Here is a 27732-nt window from a genome sequence, read left to right on the forward strand (position 1 = left end):
AGATGCCATGACTTAATAGCTTTCAAGCACTTAGAACAGTACCTGACATAGTGAGCAGTCAAGAAATATTATTCTTATGCTCCTGTCCTCTACTACACAACTTCTGTCTCACCCTGTGGCATTTACCTTTAAATTCTAATATTGAATACAGCTATAGAAATACTTGGAATTTGTTGATTGTCTTTATGGAGAGGAAATCCCAGGATCTTTCAAGGTTTCATGCTTCAACCTGAATAGAGAAGCAGGATGCAGATGGAAGGTAAGGAGAGCATTTGCTCTGCATCAAGATGCAAGATGTCACTGCTAGTGCTTCTCTCTCTCTCTAATGAAGAAAGGCACTCTTTTATTTAGTATACTAAATACAATCTATTTCAGGCATTCATAAGATAACATTAAAATCCATTTATGATATCCGTGGGCTATTGTGTTATGCAGGTATCTGTTGGCATATTTCTTTGTATAACTGAATAATGAAGCACTCATTCAATTTGCAGACTTGCAGTACCGTGTATTTAGAGATTAGCTTAATGTTTCATCAGTGTTTGTTATGAAAAGGACAGATAATGGAAAGATTGCCCTGCTGTCTCATAGCAGAAGACTCTCCAGTGATAGCTGAATGAGGTACAAGCTCATTTGGAAATTCAGGTAATTTTCTTCTCCTTTCTTTTCTTTTTAAGATTTTTATTTATTTATTTGACAGAGAAAGAGAGAGAGAGAGCACAAGCAGCAGGAGAGGGAGAAGCAGACTCCCCACTGAACAGGGAGCCTGACTAAGGGCTCCATACCAGGACCCCGGGATCATGACCTGAGACAAAGGCAGATGCTTCACCAACTGAGCTACCCAGGCGCCATTTTCTCCTTTCTTACTTCCCCTTTCCATGAGAGTTTCTTCCATTTCTTTTGAGCTAACTATGGCACAGAGGTGCAGGAAATTATCATTAACCATGGAATTAAAATTTCTGGCCTCAATTACAGTCTTCCAGAATTAAACAACAGCCCATTAACTAGAGAACTATCTACAGAACCAGCCCCAAGAACATCAAGCACTGACATTGTTCCTGTTTTGAAGATGCTTTTAACACAGGGAGGAAGTTGAAATCTTAAAGGTAATGCAGAATACTTGCTAATAACCTCAGTATTGAAGCAAGAGAAAAAAATTCAACAGCAGTCAGCCTTTCTTAAGGAAAATGCCAATTTCTTGGTGACTTGAAAAATAATCCTTAGGTTTAATAAAGTTCAACCTTTCTTTTTTTTTCTCAATTCATTATACTTCAGGTAAAATTCTTTTAAAGACTCTAGCTACACAGTGCATTTAGAACCAGATATAAAATAATAGCACCCTAGATTTGTGTAGATCAACCTGGTGTCTATGAGCACTCACCACTTGAGAAAATGTAGCCTCATTGGCAAAGGCAATGAGCACCAAGTGTCTTAGGGCCCCATTGTAGGTTTAGCAGTACTAATGTTCACCCTCATTCAAAGGCAATGTGACCTGTTTTTTAAAAAAAGATTTTATTTATTTATTCATGAGAGACACAGAGAGAGAGGCAGAGACACAGGCAGAGGGAGAAGTAGGCTCCATGCAGGGAGCCCAATGTGGGACTCGATCCCGGGACTCCAGGATCATGCCCTGGGCCAAAGGCAGCCGCTCAACCACTGAGCCACCCACGCATCCCAATATGACCTTTTTTACTCAGATGTAAAGGGAAGGATGTGGCCTGGCTGTTCCTCCAAGTGGCCCCTTCAGCATGTGGCCTCTTCCTGAATGGAGAATGAATCCTATCCCAAGATGGTTGTGAGGGTGAAATGGATCAATCCATGTGTGAGCCTATTGTTCGCTGCTACTAGTGCTAACTTGTCTTATTCACATTCTTTTTTTATTGTAGTGAAATATACATGATGTAAAATTTTACCATTTTAACTATTCAATTTTTACCATTTTATGTGTGTCTTCCAGTGGTGTTGACTACATTCACATTTTTGTTTGCTTTTTTACTTTATAGATTCTATTTATTTATTTTCTTTGCAAGGGGGCTGGTAGGGGCAGAGGGAGAGAATCTCAAGCAGACTCTCTTCTGAGTGCAGAGCCTGATTCAAGGCTCAATCTCACAACCCTGAGATCATAACCTGAGCCAAAACCAAGGGTCAGATGCTTAACCGACTGTGCCACCCAGGCACCCCAACTACACTGACATTGTTGAGAAACCATCACCACTGCCCATCTCCATAACTTTTTCATCTTCCTAAAAGAAACTCCATACCCATTGAACAATAACTTCCCATTCTTCCCTCTCCCCAGCCCCTACCAACCACCATTTGGCTTTTAGTCTCTATAAATTTGCTTATTTTTAGGAACCTCATATAAATAGAATCCTACCATATTTGTCCTTTTGTGTCTAGCTTCTTTAATGGAGTATAATATTTTCAAGGTTCATCCACATTGTAACATGCATTAGAATTTCTTTCCTTTTTAAGGCTGAATTCTATTCCATTGCATGTGTGTACTGTATTTTGTTTATTCATTCACCTGTTCATGGACATTTGGATTAAATTCTGAAAAGGTTGCATACAGATGACTGGGTCCTCTGGAGTAAAGCTCTCAATCTTGGTAGGTTGTATTTGCTTGTAATTCTTCCTTCCTTCCCCACTATTATCATGGTCCACTATGAGTGCAGTATATTTCACCACCCCATTGATGTTGGGCTTTACCATGTGACTTGCTTTGGCCAAGGAAATGTGTATGGAAGTTTCAGTGTGCCTTTCTGAACCAAGGCCTTAAGAGGTATTTCATATTTCTGTTGGCCATCTTGGGCTTCTGCCATTGTCATAAAAACAAAACAAAACAAAACAAAACGCAATGCAAAACCATGACCTGTAAAATCACTGATCCCTTAAGTAAGAGACACATGGAATAGACCTGAACTAACTCACAGCCTGGAACTAAGGCCAGGCAATCCCAGCAAAGTCCCTCACGACTACAGATAATCCACAGACCTGTGAGTCAGAAATATAGGATTATTGTTTTAAGCCACTGAGTTTGGGATGCTTACATAGATTTATTTCAGCAATAGGTGACTAATGCAGGTCTTAGTGAGAGAAGTGGGAAGCTTCTCTCCCATAACTCCAGGGCTCACTGTAGGTTGTGGGTGGGTAGAAATCTCCCCAGGAAAATTTCTTCCTGCTCTTGACCCAGCTTGGGTCAACCTGGCTCTTCTCTGCCCTCAGAGGCAAATGTGACACTTTGGGATAGATGGGTCCTGGAACCCCCAGTTCTTTCCTTGATGTTTTAATAAATGGAGTCCTGTCTGTTTTTTTTTCCATTACTGAGGCTCTGGTGAAGAGGGTAATCAGCCTATTTAGATTTCAGGGCAGACCTTTTCATTGGCTTCCACTCCTCCAAGGGCTCTACTCCTCCACTTCTCCTGAGCTGAATATTCATCATATGTGAGGCTCTTTTCAGCTTTGTTCTGTATTCTCCATCCTTCAGCTCATGGTCTTCAGGTTTGTCTTTTCTTTAAAATGACTTTGCCTTTAAGGCCACTATTAAGAGGTTGGTGGACCACCTGGATGGCTCAGCAGTTGAGTGTCTGCTTTCAGCTCAGGGTGTGATCCCAGGGTCCTGGGATCAAGTCCCACATTGGGCTCCCCACAGGGAGCCTGCTTCTCCTTCTGTCTATGTCTCTGCCTCTCTCTCTGCATATTTCATGAATAAATAAGTAAATAAAGATGTTGGTTGACCAAAGCCATCCAAAGTATCAACTACGGGACATTTTGAGGTGATGTCTGGCAGAGGATAAAATTGCCTTCTATTGCTCCATGACTACTGCTTACATGGGCCTGGGTCATGACTCCCAATTATGTATTGAACAGGTAGACCAAACTCATTGCTTGGAAAACATTTCAGATTAAATAAACATAGGTAATTCCAAATATAAGCTTTGTAGGCTAGAGCTTATTTATTATTATTATTTTGGGAAAAATGAGTTGCTAATCCTATTAGTTTAAAAATTTTACACACTTTCCTCATTCTTGCCCCAAGGTCTTTTCCTTCCTCCTCTTGCTATCTCTGCCAACTTTTCTAGTCCCATTGGCATGCAAATGTATTGTTCCTGAAATATTGGCCACCAGAGACATGAATTATGAATTGATTTGAACAGTTGATAGTATGGTATAGAAAACACCATCATATATACCGATAAAAATAGACTCTGCTTATAACTAAAGAGTTCAGGGGCAAGGTTTGAGTTTTATTATAAATAAAACTTCCTTTGGGTTTTTACCTAAAAATTTTGATCGGCTCCCTTTAAATAAACTAAAAGACAATATTTTAGTGCTTTTGTTAAAAAACAATCACTCTAATACTGTCTAAAAGAGAACTGAAAATATGCAAAATTTTCCATAGGAGTTAGGAAGCCTATCCCTGAAAGTTTTGCTTTACCTGGGTTCTGATGACTTTATCTGGTAACATTAGGTTGACTGACATTGTGTTTTTAGAGATTGCCTGTCTGTGTTGTGTTAAGGGTGAAATAAGTTCAACATTAGTATCCATTTTTCTTGAGACAAGGGAGAGAAAAGAAAGTGACATCACCTTTTGGTGACATCATGCAAAAATCAACTTTCATTTTGAATTGGTTCTTGAAAAAGCCTGCCTTCACTTAGAAGAATCTTAGAAAAAAAAAACTATGAGTAACATTGTATAAAAAGCAAGTTGAGAAATTCAGGACCAGAATATGGTGTTACTCAATGTGCAAATGTGGTTTGTTTAAAGGACTCTGTTGTTTAGGACACACACACACACACACACACACACACACCCCATTGCGCTGCAAAGTGTATGTTGCCTTTAGTACTTTGCAGCTTCTGACAGTTGATGCTTCAGTTTTATAGGAACTTCCAAGGGCTTAGTTTGGGGTAAATAATAATCATTTAGTGCATTAATCTTACATTCTAAAAAAAAATGCCATTTTGTTTCCTAGGGACAAGACTGTCAAATCAAATTTACTCATGGACTAATCTCCCTTCATGAAAATCCTGGTGGGCTAAAGACCCTAAAACTGAAACAATACAAAAAAACACACCAACTGAAGCAAAGCTGTTTACAATGAGGTTGTGTCATTGAATGACGACCTTCTGCAGGTTAAAGCTGGCCCACAGGCTCAATGTTTGACATTTATACTCTAGAATATTTCAGGTTTACTTCCAATAATCAAGGTAACACTGTTCCTAGGCTTTTAGACATGGAAGGGATTTTGAGAGCCCATTTATTGACAATGTAGAATAATCCTTTTCTTTGCATTGGGAACTTTTGTATATTTGCGATACAGAGGACAATATGGATCCTGTTTGACAACACTTTTGGAGAAAAAGCAAAAAGAAATAAATTTAAAGTGGAGCATAAGAAATTTAAGGTGGATATGAAGAAGTTGCTGATAGAACAAGCAAAACACATGAGAAACAGCTACCAGTGTTGGCTCGCGAATCTCTCTCATTTTGTGGTTGCCTATTTGTGCATGCAGTTTGTTAATGCATATTATGTAATCATAATTTTTGCATTTTCTTTTTCTGTTTATTCAGATTAAGCCAATTCATGGTGATGTAGACTGAAGAGGGCATAATGGTGAGCAAAAAGTTAATCTGGGTGAATGTAACTTGATCCAATGATTGGACCTGGCCCTTAGCCTTGTCAGACATAGTTCTAACACAAGGGAGTTGATTAAAAATAAACCACAAGAGACCAATATGTAAATGGAATGCCAACATATTACATTCCAGTGGGAAATATTCTCCTGCCGTGAGCAGAATGATCCTATCCTCCACCCAAGATACTCACCACCTAGAATCTGAACCAAATGTAGTGGGAAATGTTGGCTGTCATCTTGATATCCACCCTCTCCTTTTCCATTCCTAAATAAATCTCTTTTATCCACGTGTCATTGGCTCCCACACATAGCCCCTATGCCTCAGGGGGAGCTGGTTGAGACCAGATCTTGGGGTTCTGATTAGTCTAATCTTGTTCTTTCTGCCCTAGTTTGCAGATAGTCTGGCCCGAATCAATTTGGTTCAATGAGAAACGAAAAGAATTTTTCTGAGACTTTTTGGAAATGCAAGTGTCTTGTTAAGAAGCCTAGCTACAGGAAGCCAGCCTCTTGTTGTATATAAATGAGCAGACATTTAGCCTTAGTTGCTATAGGGGGCACCCCAAAGACATGAAGTGAATTGGCCTTTAGGATGAAGCTGACAGAGTTGGTGTCAAAATGGAAAGATGGAATTAATCTGTGTCATTGGTGAACATGAAGTGAATTGGCCTTTAGGATGAAGCTGACAGAGTTGGTGTCAAAATGGAAAGATGGAATTAATCTGTGTCATTGGTGAACTCCTTGGTCAGTTAACCTTAAAGCCTCTTCTACAGCTGGAACTTAGTTTTGGTTGCCAATATACTTAATCATTGTTACAGATAGTTTGGCTTAAGTTTTCAATTTTATGCAGCTTAAAAACCCTAACAGTTACAGAGCTTGTTACTAGAAGTGAGCTCCATCAAGAAACAAATTCTAAAAAAAGAAAAGAAAAGAAAAGAAAAGAAAAGAAAAGAAAAGAAAAGAAAAGAAAAGAAAAGAAACAAATTGTAAGCTATGGAATTGGCTGAGTGGAAGAGGTAAGTCAGAAGGAAGCCTGAGGTTTTTTTTTTTTCTATCATTGACATGCCAGAGAAACATTTGTCATTTTCTAATTAAATAACACACCTTCCATATCTGTAGTATGAAAGGATTTGGTAGAAAAATTTCAGGGAATTGATTACTTCTTGCATCTTCCAATAAGATCTTAGAAGAATAAAATAAGACTCCGTGCTCAACTCAGATGTTGCCATTGGAAGAAAACTGGGTTTCTTTTAGAGAGAAACACAGTGAGATGCTAGATTGGTTGACTCAGGAACTCCCTTCTCAACCCACAGTTGGGGCAACTGCCAAGAAGTGCCTGCTTATCCCAGCAGAGCCATAGGCAACTCACAGCATGAAATAAATACATACAATTTTGTTGTGTTTGGGGCTTGTGTGTTACACAGAATTATTGTAGTAATAGCTGACTAATATAGTGGGAATAAGAGATGAAGGAGAAGAAGCAGTTACTTAGATTCTGAAAAAGATACAGATTACCCCCACATTACTTTTGAGAATAGATGCAGCCCAAACATATTGGGGCTGTGGTGAGAGGAAGTAAGTTTGAGTTTTTAGGGAGCATTTTCCATTTTTATGAGAAGGAGGAGCTATAATTGCCTTGGAGTACCCATCGAGTTCTTTAGATATCCATTTGGATGACCAAACAATGAAATGGATTGCAGTGGAAGCAGGAGAGGAGAGAAATGGGAGGCTTCTGAGCTGTCTCTGTCTTTGCTAACAGTGCCAACAACCAGAAGAAGGAGGGGTTGTCTTTAGAAATGACATATGGCTAGGTAGGTTTTGAAAAATTAAAAATGGAAAAAACAATTTCTAGCGTTTCCAGCTTATTAAGGCATAAAAACAAGAACCAATTTGCAAAGATGTGGGCAGCAGCAGAATGGATAGTGGAGGCTGATTAGGTATGTTTGCTCAGGGCAACTCATTAAAAGCACTCGACTACAGCACTGAAACTGCTATAATTTCCACTGCCTCCCACCATTACCACTCTCTCAGCTTCAGAGGGAAAGTCAGTTTATTCTTCAAAAAGGCCCACTCCTGAAGTGTGTCATTCCCTTTTCTTGCTTTGTAGAAACACACCGGGATCATTCAACTGCTTTTGGATGGGGTGCATAGCAATGCCTCTCTTTAGCATTGAAGCAGCAGATTACAGGTTGACATTGCACTTCTACCCCTGATACTTCTCGGCCTTCATCTCTCTTCTAGTCAACAACATACCATTACAGATGAGGTAAGACACCATGTGCTCATTCTTTGTGTGTATTTAAAATGTGGATTCAGCAAGTTCATCTCTTCTCTTTGCTTTGGCAATGAGGAAGAGAAGACTGCTTTGATCTTCAAAAATTATGACTGTAAATAATGCCTATTCAAATATTGGCTCAAGATTAAAACAGTGATTGCTTTTGAGTAGCTTTTAGACTCTTTCATTTCCAAAGCCCCCTTTCTTCTGTCTTTGGATGTGTTAGATGCTGACCAAGTTCAAATTTCCACATTGTATCTATGTATCTGAAGTGTGTTTGATCACAAATGCTGGGTAAATATTTTAGGTTTTAGGTTTTTTGCTTATCATGAAAGTAATGCACGCTTATTATAAAGGTGTACTGTACACAGAAAAAGTGTAAATAAGGAAAAATTAAAAATCGGTAAACATACCACTCAGAAATACTGCTAGCATCTATATCTATATAGTTTTATAAATATGTGTATATGTAAATCTTATATATGTATATAAATTTTTGATGTAAATTATTCATTATATTAGCTATACAGTTTTGAATTTTCCTTTTTTAAATTAGCTATCATCCTGTGAACTAGATGGTGCTCCATTCAGTGTGTCTGTTGCATTCATGGTGAGATTTATAATTTTTGCTATGGGTGCTTTGTGTAAAGAGCTTTTTTACAGCCCAGGATTTTCACTCTGGCTTCCTACTATGTGGAGACATGCTCTCCGATATGTGTGAATGAGGATCTTGCATTTGCTACTCTTGCCAGAGAGAATGACAAGTCCAGTACCGCAGTTTTAGGTTTAGCTCCAAGATTGATGTGTCTTTGGCCTTAATCTTAAATGCTAGGTAGTCAGGCTTCCAACATGATTTAATCCCATGCCATCATGTGCAGAACATGGTACTAATTATTTTACAGCTTTTGGGGGATGTAGAAAGACACAGCCCTCAAGTGACCAGCAGTTCATAAAACAGTTGCTGAGAACAGAATGGGTTATGGTGGCATCTGGCACTGGTTGGTTTTGGGGTGAAATGAATAGAGGAGAGTGGCCAAACTCTAGGGTTCATCCTTAGAGCAAGAAATGCTGCACTCACAGGCACAGAGGCCAGAAAGGTCTTTACAAATGTAAGGAATGTCAAGCAGTTTCGCTTGGCAACAGCAGAGGAGCCATGCAGGAGAGAACAGACTGGAGGCTGATTTGTTTGGAGGGCGTGGAGACAGAGCAGACAACCCTGACTTGACAACACAGTTGGGAAGGATCCCCAGTAGGTTTCTCAGCAGGGGAGTGACATAAAGATGAGGACATTCAAAGCAGATTATTTTATTGCCTGGGTGGATCTACAGCTCCCATTATCCAGTGGGATCATTCTCAGAGCACGCTTGCTAGGTTTCTGCCCTGTCGGAGTCTGGCCATTGAAGTTGTGTGCAGCTTGTGCAACCAGGATCACATTCTGTCCCACTGGGAAGGTCCAAAGTGGGCCAATTCTGGCCCCTTGAAACAATGAGTTCTCACTGCTGTCTGTGTACAGAACTAAAAAGAATAATTTATTGGCATTGTGGGTAATTTTCAGAGACTGCCAACAGAATGTATTAAACTAACTGGATTGTAGGAGAGGACAAGGGGGATTCTTCTCCAATTACAAACCCAACTTGAGAGGGAGCACCTGTCTCACTTTACTCTCTAAAACTAGCATAAATTTTTACCGTACACAATTCATGCTCCTGCTCCCATACATTTCTGGTGGGATGCTCCTGTGAAGGAGAGCTTGGTCATTTCTAACAAAATTTACATATGCATTTACTCTTTGAATTATTAATCTCACTTCTACAAATCCATCCCAAAGATAGAATGGCAAAAACCATAGGAAGACATATCCCAGGTTATTCATTGCAATGCATTGCAGCAAAGGTTGGAAACAACCTACATTCCATCAATGGGAGATTGAAAAGTTGTCATACATCTATGCAAAGGAGTACTATGTGGCTATAAAAAGGAAAGAGTTATATTGCTATGCATTGCTGGGAGTAGTGTCCAGCACATATTATTACGTGGAAAAAAGCAAAGTGGAGTAAACTGTATATGTCTATTTAAGAAAGGGGTTTTAATATATATGATTCATATATATCATACATATATTTACTTTTATAAAAAGGAAGGATAAGCCTAAAGCTAAACATTTTAAGAAAGAGGTTACCAATGGGGAAGGAGTCAGGAAATAAGGAATCAAGATGAAAGGGAAGGGATAGAAGTGGGACTTCAGGGCAGCCCGGGTGGCTCGGTGGTTTAGCACCGCCTTCGGCCTAGGGCCTGATCCTGGAGACCCGGGACCAAGTCCCACATCAGGCTCCCTGCATGGAGCCTGCTTCTCCCTCTGCCTGTGTCTCTACCTCTCTCTCTCTGTGTGTCTCTCATGAATAAATAAATAAAATTAAAAAAAGAAGTGGGACTTCTCTGAATATACCTTGTTTTGTAGATTTGAATTTGGAAACACATAATTATTTTATGCAATTATAATACAAAATTAAATTTAAAAAGCAATCCCTAACAAAAAAAGAAACCAATGGGGAGCATCAGAAACAAACTATGTAACACGTTTTTGGATAACTATGGAGAGGAACTGTTCTGTGTGATTGCAATTAAACACAGTAATTTGACTTGACTTCCTAGACAGATCTATGCAAAGGTCAGAAAGAACTGTAAAAAGATCTCAGCCATGTTGGTGGTATAATTTTGACGTTGTTGCATGTGAGTGTGGGATAAAGTAAATGAATATTTCTGTTGGTGGTGTTTGGAATCAGTATTTTTAAAAAAGATTTTACTTATTTATTAGTGAGAAGGAGAGAGAGACAGAGAGAGACAGAGACACAGGTAGAGGGCGAAGCAGGCTCCCTGTAGGGAGCCCGATGTGGGACTCGATCCCGGGTCTCCAGGATCATGCCCTGGGCTGAAGATGGTGCTAAACCACTGAACCACCCAGGCTGCCCATGGAATAGTATTTTTGACATGAAAAGGAGATACAAACATAGTATGGATGAGATTAAGTAAAAACTTTGTATTTTTGAATTTGAAATGGAAATATTAGTATAATCTCATGTTGTTTTTATCTTTAAAAATATATTTTCTAATTTTGAATACTGAAAAGATCTAAAAACTATGACCAGCCCATTAGTGATGAACATCCTTGGTGTCCAGGTTATGGTCTTGAAGTGCCATCTTCCATTAATAGAAACTGGGCTCCTTGGAAAAATAGCGGATACCAGAACTGTGGTAGGAAATGTACAAGATAAGCCCAGTACATCCTGTTATACTAGGAATCAAGGAACCTTTCAATGACCATTGTGGGCTTCTTGAAAGGACACAAAAGCCACTTGAAGAGGGACAATGTGATCATCAATAAAAATTACAGTTGCGATAGATCAAAACATTTATGTGTTTAATCCATGTGACCATTCTGACTCAAAAAAAAATAAAGGTCACTTTGTCACCTTTGTATCTTGTTTGGATATATTAGAGACACAACAGATATTTTGAAAACTAGAACATAATGAGGAAAAAGTCCTGCTTTTGTCTTCTCTTCTCTACACGAGAGGCACTTTGTGATAATCAAATCATTGATAAGACCAAATTCTTCCTCAGAGAAGCATATTAGCTAGTAATTGAAGGGGGAATGATAGAATTATAGCACTACTATTTTGCAACCTCTAATGAAATACTGACAGTGATCATTAATGACTACTAACAATGCAAAAAGAGAGAACACCAGCCTTTTCTGGTCTTCTAATGGATGATCACAACACCACCTATTAGGAATTATTGCCAAAGAATTGAAACTGAATATCATCAAGACTTCAGTTTTAATTACCAATTTACAGGAAATACAGGGGACAGAAGAACATTTGCAGGAAATATTGGGGACAGGAAATCAACATCATAAGATACAGTGAGTAAAATCTAGACTGTGGAAATTAATATGCGACCCATGACTTAGTAATTCAACAGAAAAATTGCAAGAAAGAAAGACTGGAGAACTAAAAGATTTAAAAGATGTAAACCAATTACTTCATATAGATCTCATTTGGGTTCTGGTTCCATTAATGTATTGCAAAAATACAAATATGAGACAACCAGAGAAATTTGAATATTGATTGTATGAGGATATTAAGAAATTATTGTTAATTTTCACACATGATATTGGCATTATCTTTTCTTCAGTTAAACACTGAGATATTTGCAGATGGCAGGATAAAAAAGTCTTGAGTGTGCCTGGGTGGTTTAGTTGGTTAAACATCTGACTCTTGGTTTAGGCTCAGGTCATGGTCTCATGGGTCATGAGATTAAGGCCCACATCAGGCTCTGCACTCAGAGTCTGCTTGAGATTCTCTGCCTCTCCCTTTGCCCCTCCCCTCCACTCACATACTTGCTCACTTTTTCTCTCTCAAAAATAAATAAATAAATCTTCCCCCCAAATCTTGGATTTGTTTCAGTATAAGAGAATACCATGTGGGGCACCTCAGTGGTTCAGTTGGTTAAGTATCTGCCTTAGGCTCAGGTCATGATCCTGGAGTCCCAGGATAGAGCCCCTCATCAAAGTCCATGCTCAGCATGTAGTCTCCTTCTCCCTCTGCCCCTCACCTCCTTTGCACTCTCTCACGTGTTTTCTCTCTCAAATAAACAAATAAAATCTTTTAAGAAAAAGAGAGTATCATGAAATGGAGAGGACAGTGAAGGAGGCAGGGTATGAAACAAGATAGACCATGGCTTATTTTTTAAAAAAATTTTTATTGGAGTTCAATTTGCCAACATATAGCATAACACCCAGTGCTCATCCCACCAAGTGCCCCCGTTAGTGCCCATCACCCAGTCACCCCAAACCCCTGCCCACCTCCTCTTCCACTACCCCTTGTTCATTTCCCAGAGTTAAGTGTCTCTCATGCGTTGTCACCCTCAATGATATTTTCACTCATATTCTCTCCTTTCCCTTTATTCCCTTTCACTAATTTGTATATTCCCCAAATGAATGAGACCATATAATGTTTGTCCTTTTCCAATTGACTTATTTCACTCAGCATAATACCCTCTAGGTCCATCCTCATTGAAGCAAATGGTGGATATTTGTTGTTTCTAATGGCTGAGTAATATTCCATTGTATACATAGACCACATCTTCTTTATCCATTCATCTTTTGATGGACACCGAGGCTCCTTCCACAGTTTGGCTATTGTGGACATTGCTGCTATAAACATCGGGGTGCAGGTGTCTCAGCATTTCACTGCATCTGTACCTTTGGGGTAAATCCCCAGCAGTGCAATTGCTGGGTCGTAGAGCAGATCTATTTTAAACTCTCTGAGGAACCTCCACACAATTTTCCAGAGTGGCTGTAACAGTTCACATTCCCACCAACAGTGCAAGAGGGTTCCCCTTTCTCCGCATCCTCTCCAACATTTGTTGTTTCCTGTGTTGTTAATTTTCCCCATTCTCACTGGTGTGAGGTGGGATCTCATTGTGGTTTTGATTTCTATTTCCCTGATGGCAAGTGATGCAGAACATTTTCTCCTGTGCTTGAGGCCATGTTTATGTCTTCCTCTGTGAGATTTCTCTTCATGTCTTTTGCCCATTTCATGATTGGATTGTTTGTTTCTTTGGTGTTGAGTTTAAGAAGTTCTTTATAGATCTTGGAAACTAGCCCTTTCTCTGATACGTCATTTGCAAATATCTTCTCCCATTCTGTAGGTTGTCTTTGAGTTTTGTTGACTGTATCCTTTGCTGTGCAAAAGCTTCTTATCTTGATGAAGTCCCAGTAGTTCATTTTTGTTTTTGTTTCTTTTGCCTTCGTGGATGGATCTTGCAAGAAGTTACTGTGGCCGAGTTCAAAAAGGGTGTTGCCTGTGTTCCCCTCTAGAATTTTGATGGAATCTTGTCTCACATTTAGATCTTTCATCCATTTTGAGTTTATCTTTGTGTATGGTGAAAGAGAGTGGTCTAGTTTCATTCTTCTGCACGTGGCTGTCCAATTTCCCCAGCACCATTTATTGAAGAGACTGTCTTTCTTCCAGTGGATAGTCTTTCCTCCTTTATTGAATATTAGTTGGCCATAAAGTTCAGGGTCCACTTCTGGATACTCTATTCTGTTCCATTGATCTATGTGTCTGTTTTTGTGCCAGTACCACACTGTCTTGATGATCACAGCTTTGTAGTATAACGTTAAATATGGCATTGTGATGGCCCTCGGTCTGGTATTCTTTTTTTAATATTCCTGTGGCTATTCAGGGTCTTTTCTGATTCCACACAAATCTTAAGATGATTTGTTCCAACTCTCTGAAGAAAGTCCATGGTAGGGGATCCTTGGGTGGCTCAGTGGTTTAGCGCCTGCCTTTGGCGCAGGGCGTGATCCTGGAGGCCGGGATCGAGTCCGCGTCGGGCTCCCGGCATGGAGCCTGCTTCTCCCTCCTCCTGTGTCTCTGCCTCTCTCTCTCTATGTCTATCCAAAATAAATAAATAAATAAATAAATAAATAAATAAATCTTAAAAAAAAAAAGAAAGTCCATGGTATTTTGATAGGGATTGCATTAAATGTGTAAATTGCCCTGGGTAACATTGACATTTTCATACCATTAATTCTTCCAATCCATGAGCATGGATTATTTTTCCATCTCTTTGTGTCTTCCTCAATTTCTTTCAGAAGTCTTCTGTAGTTTTTAGGGTATAGATCCTTTACCTCTTTGGTTAGGTTTATTCCTAGGTATCTTATGCTTTTGGGTGCAACTGTAAATGGGATTGACTCCTTAATTTCTCTTTCTTCAGTCTCATTGTTAGGGTATAGAAATGCCACCGATTTCTGGGCATTGGTTTTGTATCCTGCCACACTGCCGAATTGCTGTATGAGTTCTAGCAATATTGGGGTGGAGTCTTTGGGTTTTCTACTACAGGATCATGTCATCTGCAAAGAGGGAGAGTTTGACTTCCTCTTTGCCAATTTGAATGCCTTTTATTTCTTTTTGTTGCCTGATTGCTGAGGTGAGGACTTCTAGTACTACGTTGAATAGAGGTGGTGAGGGTGGACATCCCTGTCTTGTTCCTGATCTTAGGGGAAAGGCTCCCGGTGTTTCCCCATTGAGAATGATATTTGCTGTGGACTTTTCGTAGATGGCTTTGAGGATGCTGGGGAATTTTCCCTCTATCCCTACACTCTGAAGAGTTTTGATCAGGAATGGATGCTGTCTTTTGTCAAATGCTTTCTCTGCATCTAAAGAGAGGATCATATGGTTCTTGGTTTTTCTCTTGCTGATATGATGAATCACATTGTTTTACGAGTGTTGAACCAGCCTTGCATCCCGGGGATAAATCCCACTTGGTCATGGTGAATAATCTTCTTAATGTATTGTTGGATCCTATTGGCCAGTATGTTGTTGAGAATTTTTGCATCTGTGTTCATCAGGGATATTGGTCTATAATTCTCCTTTTTGGTGGCATCTTTGTCTGGTTTTGGAATTAAGGTGATGCTGGCCTCATAGAACAGGTTGGAAATACTCCATCTCTTTCTATCTTTCCAAACAGCTTTAGTAGAATAGGTATGGTTTCTTCTTTAAACGTTTGATAGAATTCTCCTGGGATGTCATCTGGCCCTGGACTTTTGTGTCTTGGGAGGTTTTTGATGACTGTTTCAATTTCCTCCCTGGTTATCAGCCTGTTCAGGTTTTCTATTTCTTCCTGTTCCATTTTTGGTAGTTTGTGGTTTTCCAGAAATGCGTCCATTTCTTCTAGATTGCCTAATTTATTGGCATATAGCTGTTCATAATACATTTTTAAAATCGTTTGTGTTTCCTTGGTATTGGTGGTGATCTCTCCTTATTCATGATTTTATTAATTTGAGTCTTTTCTCTCTTCTTTTTAATAAGGCTGGCTAATGGTTTATTTATCTTATTAATTCTTTCAAAGAACCAACTCCTGGTTTTGTTGATCTGTTCTACAGTTCTTCTGGTCTCTATTTCATTGAGTTCTGCTCCAATCTTTATTAATTCTTTTCTTCTGCTGGATGCAGGATCTATTTGCTGTTTTTTCTCCAGCTCCTTTAGGTGCAAGGTTAGCTTTTGTATTTGAGTTCTTTCCAGTTTTTGGATGGATGCTTGTATTGCAATGTATTTCCCCCTCAGGATTGCTTTTGCTGTATCCCAAATATTTTGAATGGTTGTATCTTCATTTTCATTAGTTCCCATGAATCTTTTAAATTCTTCTCTAATTTCCTGGTTGACCCTTTCATCTTTTAGCAGGATGGTCCTTAACCTCCACGTGTTTGAAATCCTTCCAAACTTCTTGTGATTTAGTTCTATTTTCAAAGCATTGTGGTCTGAACATATGTAAGGGATGATCCCAATCTTTTGGTAGCAGTTGAGACCTGATTTGTGACCCAGTATGTGGTCTATTCTGGAGAAAGTTCCATGTGCACTTGAGAAGAATGTGTATTCAGTTGCGTTTGATCATAAAGTTCTGTTGGTTATTAATTGATTGATATACTTGGCAGCTCCCACATTAGGGGCACAAATATTCATGATTGTTAGGTCCTCTTGTTGGATAGATCCTTTAAGTATGATATAGTGTCCCTCTTCATCTCTTACTACAGACTTTGAGATAAACTTTAATTTATCTGATATGAGGATGGCTACCCCTGCTTTCTTTTGAGGACCATTTGAATGGTAAATGGTTCTCCAACATTTTATTTTAAGGCTGTAGGTGTCCTTATGTCTAAAATGAGTCTCTTGTAGACAGCAAATAGATGTAGACCATGACTTATTAATTCAAGTTTGGTGATGTGATGACTACAGGCATCATGGAATCACAATAAGCAGGTTTAATTATCTCAAGCAAATATAAAAAAAACAGGACACAGAGGCAAAAAGCACTGTGCATTTCTTCAGAGTTTGCAAATCTGCTTCAAAGTTCACTAGTAATCTTTAAGGATTCTAAGACTCTTATGATATCAAAAATACAGTTTATTTCATTTTTTGGCTCTATTAGAGTAATCAACCAGAACTGAGAACTTCCATAAAATATTTGAATTTTACCTCAGTATTTAGTGATGAATTAGACAATCCTGAATATATGGACTTGCTAGTAAAGGTGACATTTCTAATTGCAATATTTATGCATAAGTCATCTCTAATATTGGAGTACACTGTTGACAGTAGTCTAGGTTTTAGGTAGGTATATCTCCTGCAGACTGTGTTCTTTATTTCTTGGTAAGACTTGCTGGGTGTTAGCACAAACACTGCTCATTTGTTATCTTTTACTAAGCAAAACTTTTCTTTACAGACAGCACAAAAGTCTACTCTTATCCCTGACCTTCTTGGGACCTTTGTCCCCATCAGCAATCTTTTCCTTGACTGCCTTACTGTCATCTCAGAAAGAATCTACCAATCCCCTTATTTCTTCTGAAGTGCTTCTCTCTTGACAAAGCCTAGCACTTGACGACCTCAGTCCCAGGAAATATTCTTTGTGTTTGTCTTTCTTTGCCTATGACTGCAGGTCATCTGGGGGAACTGTTTACAGTTTCAGATATCACCAGGCACTACTGAAAAGGAAGAAAACTAAAACTCTCTTTCCTTTGAACTCTGTGGAGATATAGATATTTTAAACTCTGGAAGACAGGAAAGGTGAGCCTCATTGAAACCTTTTACCTTCATTGTCATAGTGGTTTCTACTTTTCATTCTTCTTTCAGGGTGGCTGCTGAATTGATTTAAATAGTGTCCAATTCGAGTATAATTTATGGTAAGTAGCGTCTGACTTATTTTTAGAATTTTATTAAATAGATGAGTAAAAATCACCAGAGCTTACTTGAGAGTTAGATAGTTTTTAATTCAATTTGATAATTTGTGCAACTAATAGATAAATCTATGCTGCCTTCCAAACAGAGATTAATTGAATTAATTTTGATAACCTTGTTCTTCAGACTTCTTTGTTATGTGCAAGCACAGTAATAATAGACATTAATAATGCCTTGGATTTGTAAAGCATTGCCATATTCAAACCATCTACATTGATGTTATCTCATTTTAGAAGGGGGCAAAGTGAATATTTGAGAAATTAAGAAATTTTGATCCAAAAATGTCAGAAGACTTAAAAAGCTAGTAACAGCCCAGAGTCAAGGAATGCTCTTTCTACATCTCCCTTCCCACTTCAACCCTCACAAAGAAAAGCAGTATGTAGGCTTGATCTCTACTTCTTAAAGAATCAGCTTTTGGTGTTATTGGTTTTATTTTTTTTTTTAGTTTGGGAATACACCCATTTATTATCTCACTGTTCTTGTGGAGTTTGGACACAGCTTATTTGACTACTCTGCTCAGGCACAGAGTTGTGGCCTCATCTGATGCTTGGTAATCTGTTACAAGCTCATTCAGCTTGCAGACAGTTCCTCGCAGCTGTAGAGTTCATAGAAGCTTCCATCTTCTTTGAGTACAGTAAGAAACTATCTCTGTAGTGGTGCCACTCTTCTTCCTCCTCTTCCTCCTTCTTCTATGAACTCCCTTAATTATATCAGGCCCACTCCAAATAATCTCCTTTTCTACTAATGCAAAATCAACTGATTAGTGATTTAATTACAGGAGTGAAATCCTACACCCATGGGGAGGAAGCTATATAGGGCATGGGGATGAGCTATATAGGGCTAATCTTGGGGCCATCTTAGAACTCTGCCAACCACAACCTGCATACTGAAAACTTCAAAAACATTGCTGTGAGAAATTTAGAAATAACTAAATAAATGGAGAGGCATCCTCTGTTCATTGGTTGGAAGGCTCAATGTTGGTAAGATATCAATTCTTTCCAAATTTATTTGTGGATTTCAGTGTGATTCAAATTAAAATCCTAGTAGGATTTTTGTAGTTGTTGATAAGCTGGTTCTAAAATTCAAATAGAAATGTAGAGGTCCTAGAATAGCCAAAACTTTGGAAAAGATTTAAGTTGGGGTACTAACACTACTGAATTTCAAGACTTATCATAAGATGACAATTACCAAGTCAATGTGGTACTGACATAAAGATAGACAAATGGATTAGGAGAACAGAATAGTGATTCGGGAAATGAACCAGGATATCTATAGACAACTACTTTTTTTAAAAAAAAGATTTATTTATTTATTTATTCATGATAGATCTAGAAAGAGAAAGAGAGAGGCAGAGACACAGGCAGAGGGAGAAGCAGGCTCCGTGCCGGGAGCCCGATGCGGGACTCGATGCCGGGACTCCAGGACCGCGCCCTGGGCCAAAGGCAGGCGCCAAACCGCTGAGCCACCCAGGGATCCCCCAGACAACTACTCTTTATGTTAATCTTCGTTAATCCCTTTTCTAATGCTCTTCTTTTCTTTATGCAATGTTTCTGACCTATATAATTTTCCTTCTTTATAAAGAATTCCTTAACATTTCTTGCAAGGGATTTTTCTCTATTTTGTTTTTCGTTTCACTAATTTCTGATTAGTGATTTTTCTCTATTTTGTTTTTCGTTTCACTAATTTCTGATCTTACATTTATTGTTTCCTTCCTTCTGTTGCTTTGGATTTAATTCTTTTTCTTGTTTCTTAAGCTTGAAGCTTGGATCATTAATTTGAGACCCATCTCCTTATAAACATTTTAATGTTGTAAATTTCCTTGTAAACACTGCTTCAGCTGCATGCCACACATTTTGATATGTCATATTTTATTTTCTTTCAATTCAAAATATTTTCTACCCATGAGTTATTTTGAAGTGTATCATTTATGTGGTTATTCACTTCTAGTTCAATTCCATTTTGATCAGGCAACATACTTTGTACAATTTCACTTGATTATATTTTGTTAAGCTTTGTTTTTTGATCCAAGATGTGGTCTATGTTGATGAATGTTCCATGTGCACTTGAAAATAATGTGTATTTTACTGTTGTTGGATGAAGTGTCCTATAAATGTCAATTAGGTTATGTTGAATGATGGCACTGTTCAGGTCTTCTATATCTATATTAGCCATCTTGGGCTGCTATAACAAAATATCATGGATCAGGTGGCTTAAACAACAGAAATTTATTTCTCACAGTTCTGGAGGCTATAAAGTCCAAAATCAAGATGCCACCTGATTTAGTTCCTGGTGAGGAAGGGCTCTCTTCCTGACTTGTAGGTGTCCCCTTTCTCATTGTGTGCTCATATGGCCTTTCCTTAGTGTATTTGGAGAGAGACAGAGAGAGAGAGCTTTCTCTTTCTCTCTTTCCCTTTTTATAGGGCCTTTGATGGTGTTAGGACTCCATCCTTATGAACTCATTTAACCTTAGTTACTTCCTGAAATAGTCACGTTGGGAATTAGGGCTTCAACACATAGATTTTGGGGGTATAGAATTCAGTCCCTAGCAACATCCTTGCTAATTCTATCTATTACCAAGAGAGAAATGTTGAAACCTCTAACTGTAACTGAGAATTTGTTTATTTCCCCATTCTGATATGTTTTTGCTTCATGTATTTGAAACTGTCTTAATAGTCCATTCAATTTAGGACTGTCAGTTGGTGAACTGACTGTCTTATAATAAGGCAACACCCCCTTTAGCCTTTTTCTGAAGTCTTTTTTTTTTATTAATGTAATTACTTCAACTTTCTTTTGATTACTTCACACAGTATATCTGGTACTTTGTTCCCTCTGTGTTTTGTTTTGTTTTGTTTTTTGCTCCTCTGTTTCCCCTTTCCTGTCTGCCTCCTTTGGCATCATTTGAATTCCCTTAGTATTCTATTTTATGTATTTTATGGCTATATATGTTTGTATTAATTTTTATGATTGTTCTGGGGTATAGAGCCATTCAACTTAGAGCTAATATCTCACTACTTTAAGTAGAATTTAGAAGTCTCATATCCACATATGTCTCCTTAGCTTTCCTTTTTATGTTGTAGTTGTCATATGTATCAAGTCTACATGTGTTGAAAACTCTACCAGACTTTGTTGTAGTGTTTGCTTTTACAGTCAAATACACTTTAAAGAATATAAGAAAAATAAGATCTTATAATTACCTTGATATTTATGATTGTCGTTGCTCTAATTTCTGAAGTTCTAAGTTTTACCCATGTATCATTTCTCTTCTAAAAAACTTCCTTTAACATTTCTTTTAGAGCAGATCTGCTGACAATGAATTCTCTTAGTTTTTCTTCATCTGAGCCTCTTTTTATTTGGCCTTCATTTTGAAGGATATATTTGTTTTGAATAGAATTCTGGGTTGACATCTTTTTCTTTCAGTACTTTAAAATGTTCCACTGTCTTAGAGCCTTAGTGTTTCTGATGAGAAATCTGTTGTAATTCAAATAATTGTTGTCCTATATGCATTGCATCATTTTTTTTTTCTGGCTGCTTTCAGGACTTTTTCTTTGTTTTTGGTTCTCAAAAGTTTTGGTATTATGTCTCTAGTGTGATTTTCTTTTTATTTTTTAAAATCCTGTTTAGGGTCTGATGAACTTCTTGATTCTGTAAATTTATATATTTTATCTAACTTTTAACATTTTAGGAAATTTTTTCTGCACCAATTTCTTTATTACCATCTTTTGAAACTCATTGACACAGATGTTTTGATATTGTCCCATATGTTTCTGAGTCTCTGCTCACCCTTTAAAATCTTTTTCTTTCTGTCCTTTAAATTGGATAATTTCTATTGACTCCTCTTCAAGTTCTCTTCTTCGTTTGTCTTTATTCTGTTATTGCACTCTATTGATGAATTTTTTAAGATATTGTATTTTCTGTTCTAAAGTTTCCATATATCTGTTGTCAATTTCTATTTTTCCATTCACATTAAATATGTTTTATCTTTTCATCAGGAAGTATAGTTATAAAGAGCTCCCTTAAGGTGTCTGATAATTTCAACATCTGAATCATTTTGGGGTGGACTTTCATTGGTTATCATTTTCCTTTGAAATGAGCCATATCTTCCTACTTATTTTTTTTAAAAGATTATTTATTTATTTATTCATGAGATATGCAGAGAGAGGCAGAGACATAGGCAGAGGGAGAAGCAGGCTCCCTATGGGGAGCCCAAGGAGGGACTCAAACCCAGGACCCCAGGATCACGACCTGTGCCCAAGGCAGATGCTCAACCACTGAACCACCCAGGTATCCCTCTTCCTACCTATTTATATATTGAGTAATTTTGGGAAATATCCTGGACATTTTTTTTAATTTTTATTTATTTATGATAGTCACACAGAGAGAGAGAGGCAGAGACACAGGCAGAGGGAGAAGCAGGCTCCATGCACTGGGAGCCTGATGTGGGATTCGATCCCGGGTCTCCAGGATCGCACCCTGGGCCAAAGGCAGGCGCCAAACCGCTGCGCCACCCAGGGATCCCCATGGACATTTTGATATTATGTAGTGAAACTGAATCTTAGACTCGTCTAGAAAATGCTGATGTATGCATCTCTCTCTCTCTCTCTCTCTCTCTCTCTCTCTCTCTCTCTCTGTGTGTGTGTGTGTCCCCTGTGCGAGTTAATAGAGAGAGTTAAGAAATCCTCTTCTCCAGCCTTCTCCAGCTCCCTTTTCTGTGGGATTCTTCTATCTCATACCACTCCCTCCATCAGCTTGCAGAGATTACTTTTCTTGATCCTACAGCTAGAAAGATGGTGTTTTTCTTGGAGGGTTTATTGCCTGCACAACCATTGCTATCACTCCTAATGGGTGCCCATATTTGGTTCAAAACCAAGAGAGAAAATATGGAAAGACAACCTTGGGAAACTCACCCCCTCTATGGGTCACTTCTTAGATTCCTCTCCCCAATCTGCCTGCTTTAGTTTACTTTTCAGAATCCTTAGATAGTTGCTTTTTGTCTTACAGTTAGGGTTTTTAGTTACAGTTACCATCAATAGGCTTATTCCATCTTGACTAGGACTGGAAGTCTCTCCCACTTCACTTTTAAGAAGAAATGGAGGCTTCCTATTTGCTATAGATAGAATCTCTTGCCAGATTCTAGACCAAATACAAGCCCTTAAAACAAGTGATGATAGTCCTGTGTCCACTAGGAGGCAGCACTACCAAGCCCTGCTTGCGGGGCCTCTGCAGCCTCAAGAACATGGGTGTACTCTTGGCTGCCTGTAGCTTTAAATTTCCACAAAGAGAAACACTGGGGCCTCAAGCTCCCCTTCTGCACTCTACTCCATTCTTACATTTTCCTTGTGGGTTCTGGGTGGCTGGGGTGTTTGCTAATTGCAAGTTAGCTCATTCTAGGTCTGCCACCAGTGCTGTTTCCTTGTCCCCCTTGTAGTCCATAGCAGTTACCACACTCAGTGCTTGCTCAGCTGGCCATAGTTGCTTGGGTAGAAGTCTTTTCTCCCTGGTAGTGTTTACAATTTTTTCTGTAGACTCTCAAAACTGACTCTTTCAATATTTCAAAGCCTTTTCTCTTCTTTTCTCTACATATTAGGTTGGAAACTGGGAGTCATTAGCTTCTGCTCATCAAATTATTTCTGGCTCTTCAATTTCTTAGCACTTAGTAGGGTTGTTTTCTTGGCTCTCTTGTAGTTGGGTCAGGTCACATGATTAATTTTCTTAAAAACTGAGTGATACTTATCACTTCCAGGCTGGAACATTGAACTGCCGATGTGTGACCTCCTAGAGTTCTGTTTTCCTCATCAAAGTGATTGATCATGGTCTAAGTTGTATCTCCTCCATCAGTCTGGGTCTCAGAGTGAGAGCCACATGGGACGAGCCACCTGAACACCTACAATAGCCATGTAGTATGAGTGAGCATGAGTGAGGAATAGACTTTTGTTATTTTAAGCCACTGAGATTTGGGTGTTATTTGTTAATGAACCATTACTTAGCCTAGCCTAACTGATACAGAAACTGTGTGAGAGGGACTACTGAACATCATACTAAAAAGCATTCTTTCTTACTCACTTCAGGTAGGAGTCTCAGGGCAGAGACTTGTCATCTTGAATTGGTCCTAGTTAACTGTAAGTTCTTTGTCAATCCAGGCATTCCTCTTAGAACCCTAAGCCGTCTCTGTCTTGCTGGAGTTTAAATCTTAGTTTCCAGAAACTGACTGCCAGTCTTGAGGTTTATACCCAACTTTCATTCCATGAGACCAAGTGGGTCTTCATGCAACTAGAGCAAGTTACAGCCTACCATTGAAATCTGGAATTCAAGAGATGGGCTATAATTTATACTCCCCTCTCTCTTCCATTCTACACTGAAGTTGTTTACTTCTTTTTCTTTCCTTTACTTCAGCTATCTTTTTACATTCTTTTTTATTACAATTTTCTTATCTCCCTTTTACAATTTCTCACACGAAGACATCTGGTTACTTATTGTTATATTCCTTATTTAGATTAGTCTTGGTGTTATCACTTCAGGACCCGTTAACAGTTTTATTAAAGTTGATTCTGTGGCCCATGGTCCTTGCCTAATTCTTGCATCCCAGCCTAAAGAAGCAATATATTAAATCACCTGGAACAGAAACATATATACAGAAAGTATGCTACATGGCCATAACAGATAACTCTTATATAGCACTTATGTATCACTTATCATGTATGTACTTTTTACCTCATTAGGATCTATTAACTCATTCACAGCTTGTGAAAGTTCCATATACATACATGGGTATTATAATCTCTATTTTACAGATGAAGTAACAGGCACAGAGGGTTATATGACTTGCTCAAGTCACATAGCTAATAAATGACAGAGCCAGAATTAGAAATCAGTCAATCTGACTCCAGAGTCTATGTTTTAGCCATTAAATTCTCTTGCTTCTGCATATACACAAAAATTGTTTTAAGCCACAAGTCAGTAAATCATGATTCTCAGGCCATTTATGATTTACTGCATGTTTATGTAAATAAAGTTTTATTGGAACACAGTCATGTCCATTTGTTTAATATCATCTATGACAACTTTCAAGTGATAAGGGCAGAGTTGAGTATTTGTGACAGAGATTGCTTATCCCCCAACACCTGAAATATTTAGTATCTGATCTCTGTTTTAGAGAACGAAGAGGGATGTTCCACACGAAGTGTTCCTGGCAAAGGGAATGACACGCAGGAAAGCATGAGGTATCAATTGTAGAGTTTTTCTTCACCTGCTCCATAAATTTTTTAAGAGAAGAGACTAGCTTCTCATCATGGTGAGAATACCGCAAGTGCTCAATAAATTCTCATTGAAAATATTTATCCAGTTTACTCACATTGTTACAACACTCATAAATGTATTAATGACTGCTGTACTTATTTTTTATGTTTCCTGACATTATTGGTATGGCCCTATGAGGCAGGAACATGAGAAGGTAATGAGTAGTCCAGTGAACTGAGTATATTATGAATTCACATTACAGTAATTTAAATTACATTTATTCATCAAAGTATTTGTTGATAAGTGGTATAATTTGTTCTCAAATGTGGATTGTAATAGAAAATAATGCTAATGAATCTGATGAAATACCAAAATAAAATATTTGCCTGTGAATTTCTGCTGGTAGTGGTAAGGGAGTTAGAACATGTACACATGTGCACAACTGTGCACAAACATGCATGCACACACTCATGAAACCTCACCCTTCCCAACATCACACCCACAAACACATTTTAATAATTAGTGTTTTATTTAAGCCTTTTCCAAAAATGAACACTTTACTAAAATATAACTTAAAATAGAAATAAGATCAAATGGCTCTACCATAATGTGTTTCTTGCCTTAGAACTGAGGCAGATCATTAGAGGGACTCACATTGCTTATTCAGTTCTCACAGTTGTTTATTGTTTGCAGCAGTAGAAAGGAATAGTTTTGTGTCATAATAACTTCATAAGGCTTTGACACTTAGTAAAAGGGGAAACTGTTGCCTGAAAGAATTTTTTAATACAGAAGGAAATGATTGCATGTAATAAAATTTTTTTTAAATTTCATGTATATGTTAGATTGAAGTTTATAGGTAGAAAAGTGTTTGATCTCTCTGCTTGATAGATTATGCTTTTTTCTTTATCTGATGAATAAAATAGTGCTTCCCTTTGTACCTATTTCTACTGAATACCTGAGATAAATGATTCATTACATAAAATCTTAGGGTAATAAGATTCAAATAGATAAGCCCACAGTTCTTTAATTATTATCTATTTAGGACACTCTAATTTAGAGAGTAGAATATCTTGTTTATATAATATGACAGAACCAGCATTAGAAACCAGGCAATCTGACTCCAGAGTCTATATTTTAGCCATTAAATTCTCTTGCTTCTGCATATGCACAAAGAGTTTTAAGCCACAAATCAGTAAATCATGATTCTCAGGCCACTTATGATTTACTGCATGTTTATGTAAATAAAGTTTTATTGGAACATGGTCATGTCCATTTGTTTAATATCATCTATGACAGCTTTCAAGTGATAAGGGTGGAGTTGAGTATTTGTGAGAGATTGTCACATAATATGAAAAAGTATTTATATAATATGCAAAAATTATTATCTAATATGTATGAATATACTAATTAATTAATATGAATGAGTAGAAAAACAACCTACTAATTGAAAAAAAGTTGTTTTTAATGTCCTAAGGATGTAGTAGCTTTTTTGTGTGTGTTTCAACACTACCGGGTCATTCCTCTCAATGGTGGTATCTAATAATCTGAGACTTCTTACACAAGCACCTTCATCATTTTCAGACGTATATGATACCTCAAACTATATTTTGTTTGTCCATACAGGTAATACTTTACAAAAATTTAAATGGGGCATCTGTAAGAAACACTGTGACCTCTCCCCCAGGTATTGAATTCTTGTTTACTTACTGTAGCTTAATTAATTTCATATGCTAGATTTGTCTATTTTTTAAGATAGACATTTCTTTTAGGTTACTATAAAGCAAATTAATGGGATGTATATTTTTCTTTTGGGTATAAAATAGAAGCTGGAAAACCTAAAATTTTTTAGGGAACAGAACAATTCATGCCACCACTTACTACTTTATCAGTCAATATGAATGTATTAAGCACCTACTATTTGCACTGGCATTGTGATAGGCCTGGGATCAGAGAAATAGAAGACACAGGAACTTACTGTCTACTTAAGAGACATGTAGATACCTGTACAGTGATAATAAAACATGATAAATGCTATCAAAGAGGTAATGTACTTATTGTAGGGCTTCAGACTAGGAGGTCTACTATACAATTAAAGTACAATATATTAGATAGAATGAAACAATTAATAAAAAAATCAAATAATTGGAAATTAGAAAACTCCTTCCTAAATAATTAATGAGTCAAAGAAAAAATAAAAATTTAATTAAAAATTAAAATATTAAATTGAAATAAAACTAAAAATTAGAAAAAAATGCTCAAGTTAGAAATGCAAGATTGAGGATTAATGAATCATATATCCAGCCCAAGAAGTTTTTAATAAGAACAGAGGTATAAGTCCAGAGGAAATACAAGTAAGGGAAGAAAAAGGACAAAAATAAAACTTTTAAAAATAGGAATCAAAGACACAAGAGTAAGCATTATCAACCAGTAGCTGGTTCTTTGAGAAGACTGGTATAATAGAGAAGTCTCTGGCAATACTGGTCAAGAGAAAAGAAGCCACAAGGAAGTATCTGTAAGAATGAAAAAAGGGGAAAACACATCAATAATGCAGAGACTGAAATATAAAAGAACATTATGAAAAACTTTATGCCAATGATTTTGAAAACCTAGACATGAGAAATTTCTAAGAATCTATCTTACCAAGACTAATTCAATACAAAATTTAAAAACCTGACTGAGATGATAAAATTAAAGGAACTGAATCAGTAAGTAAAAATCTACCTTTACTCCATGCACAAAGATATTTGACCAAAATTGTTTTACAGACAAAATACTCAAAGACCTT

The sequence above is a fragment of the Canis lupus genome, chromosome X, assembly GCF_003254725.2.
Source record: "Canis lupus dingo isolate Sandy chromosome X, ASM325472v2, whole genome shotgun sequence".
NCBI classification, from domain to species: Eukaryota; Metazoa; Chordata; class Mammalia; order Carnivora; family Canidae; genus Canis; species Canis lupus.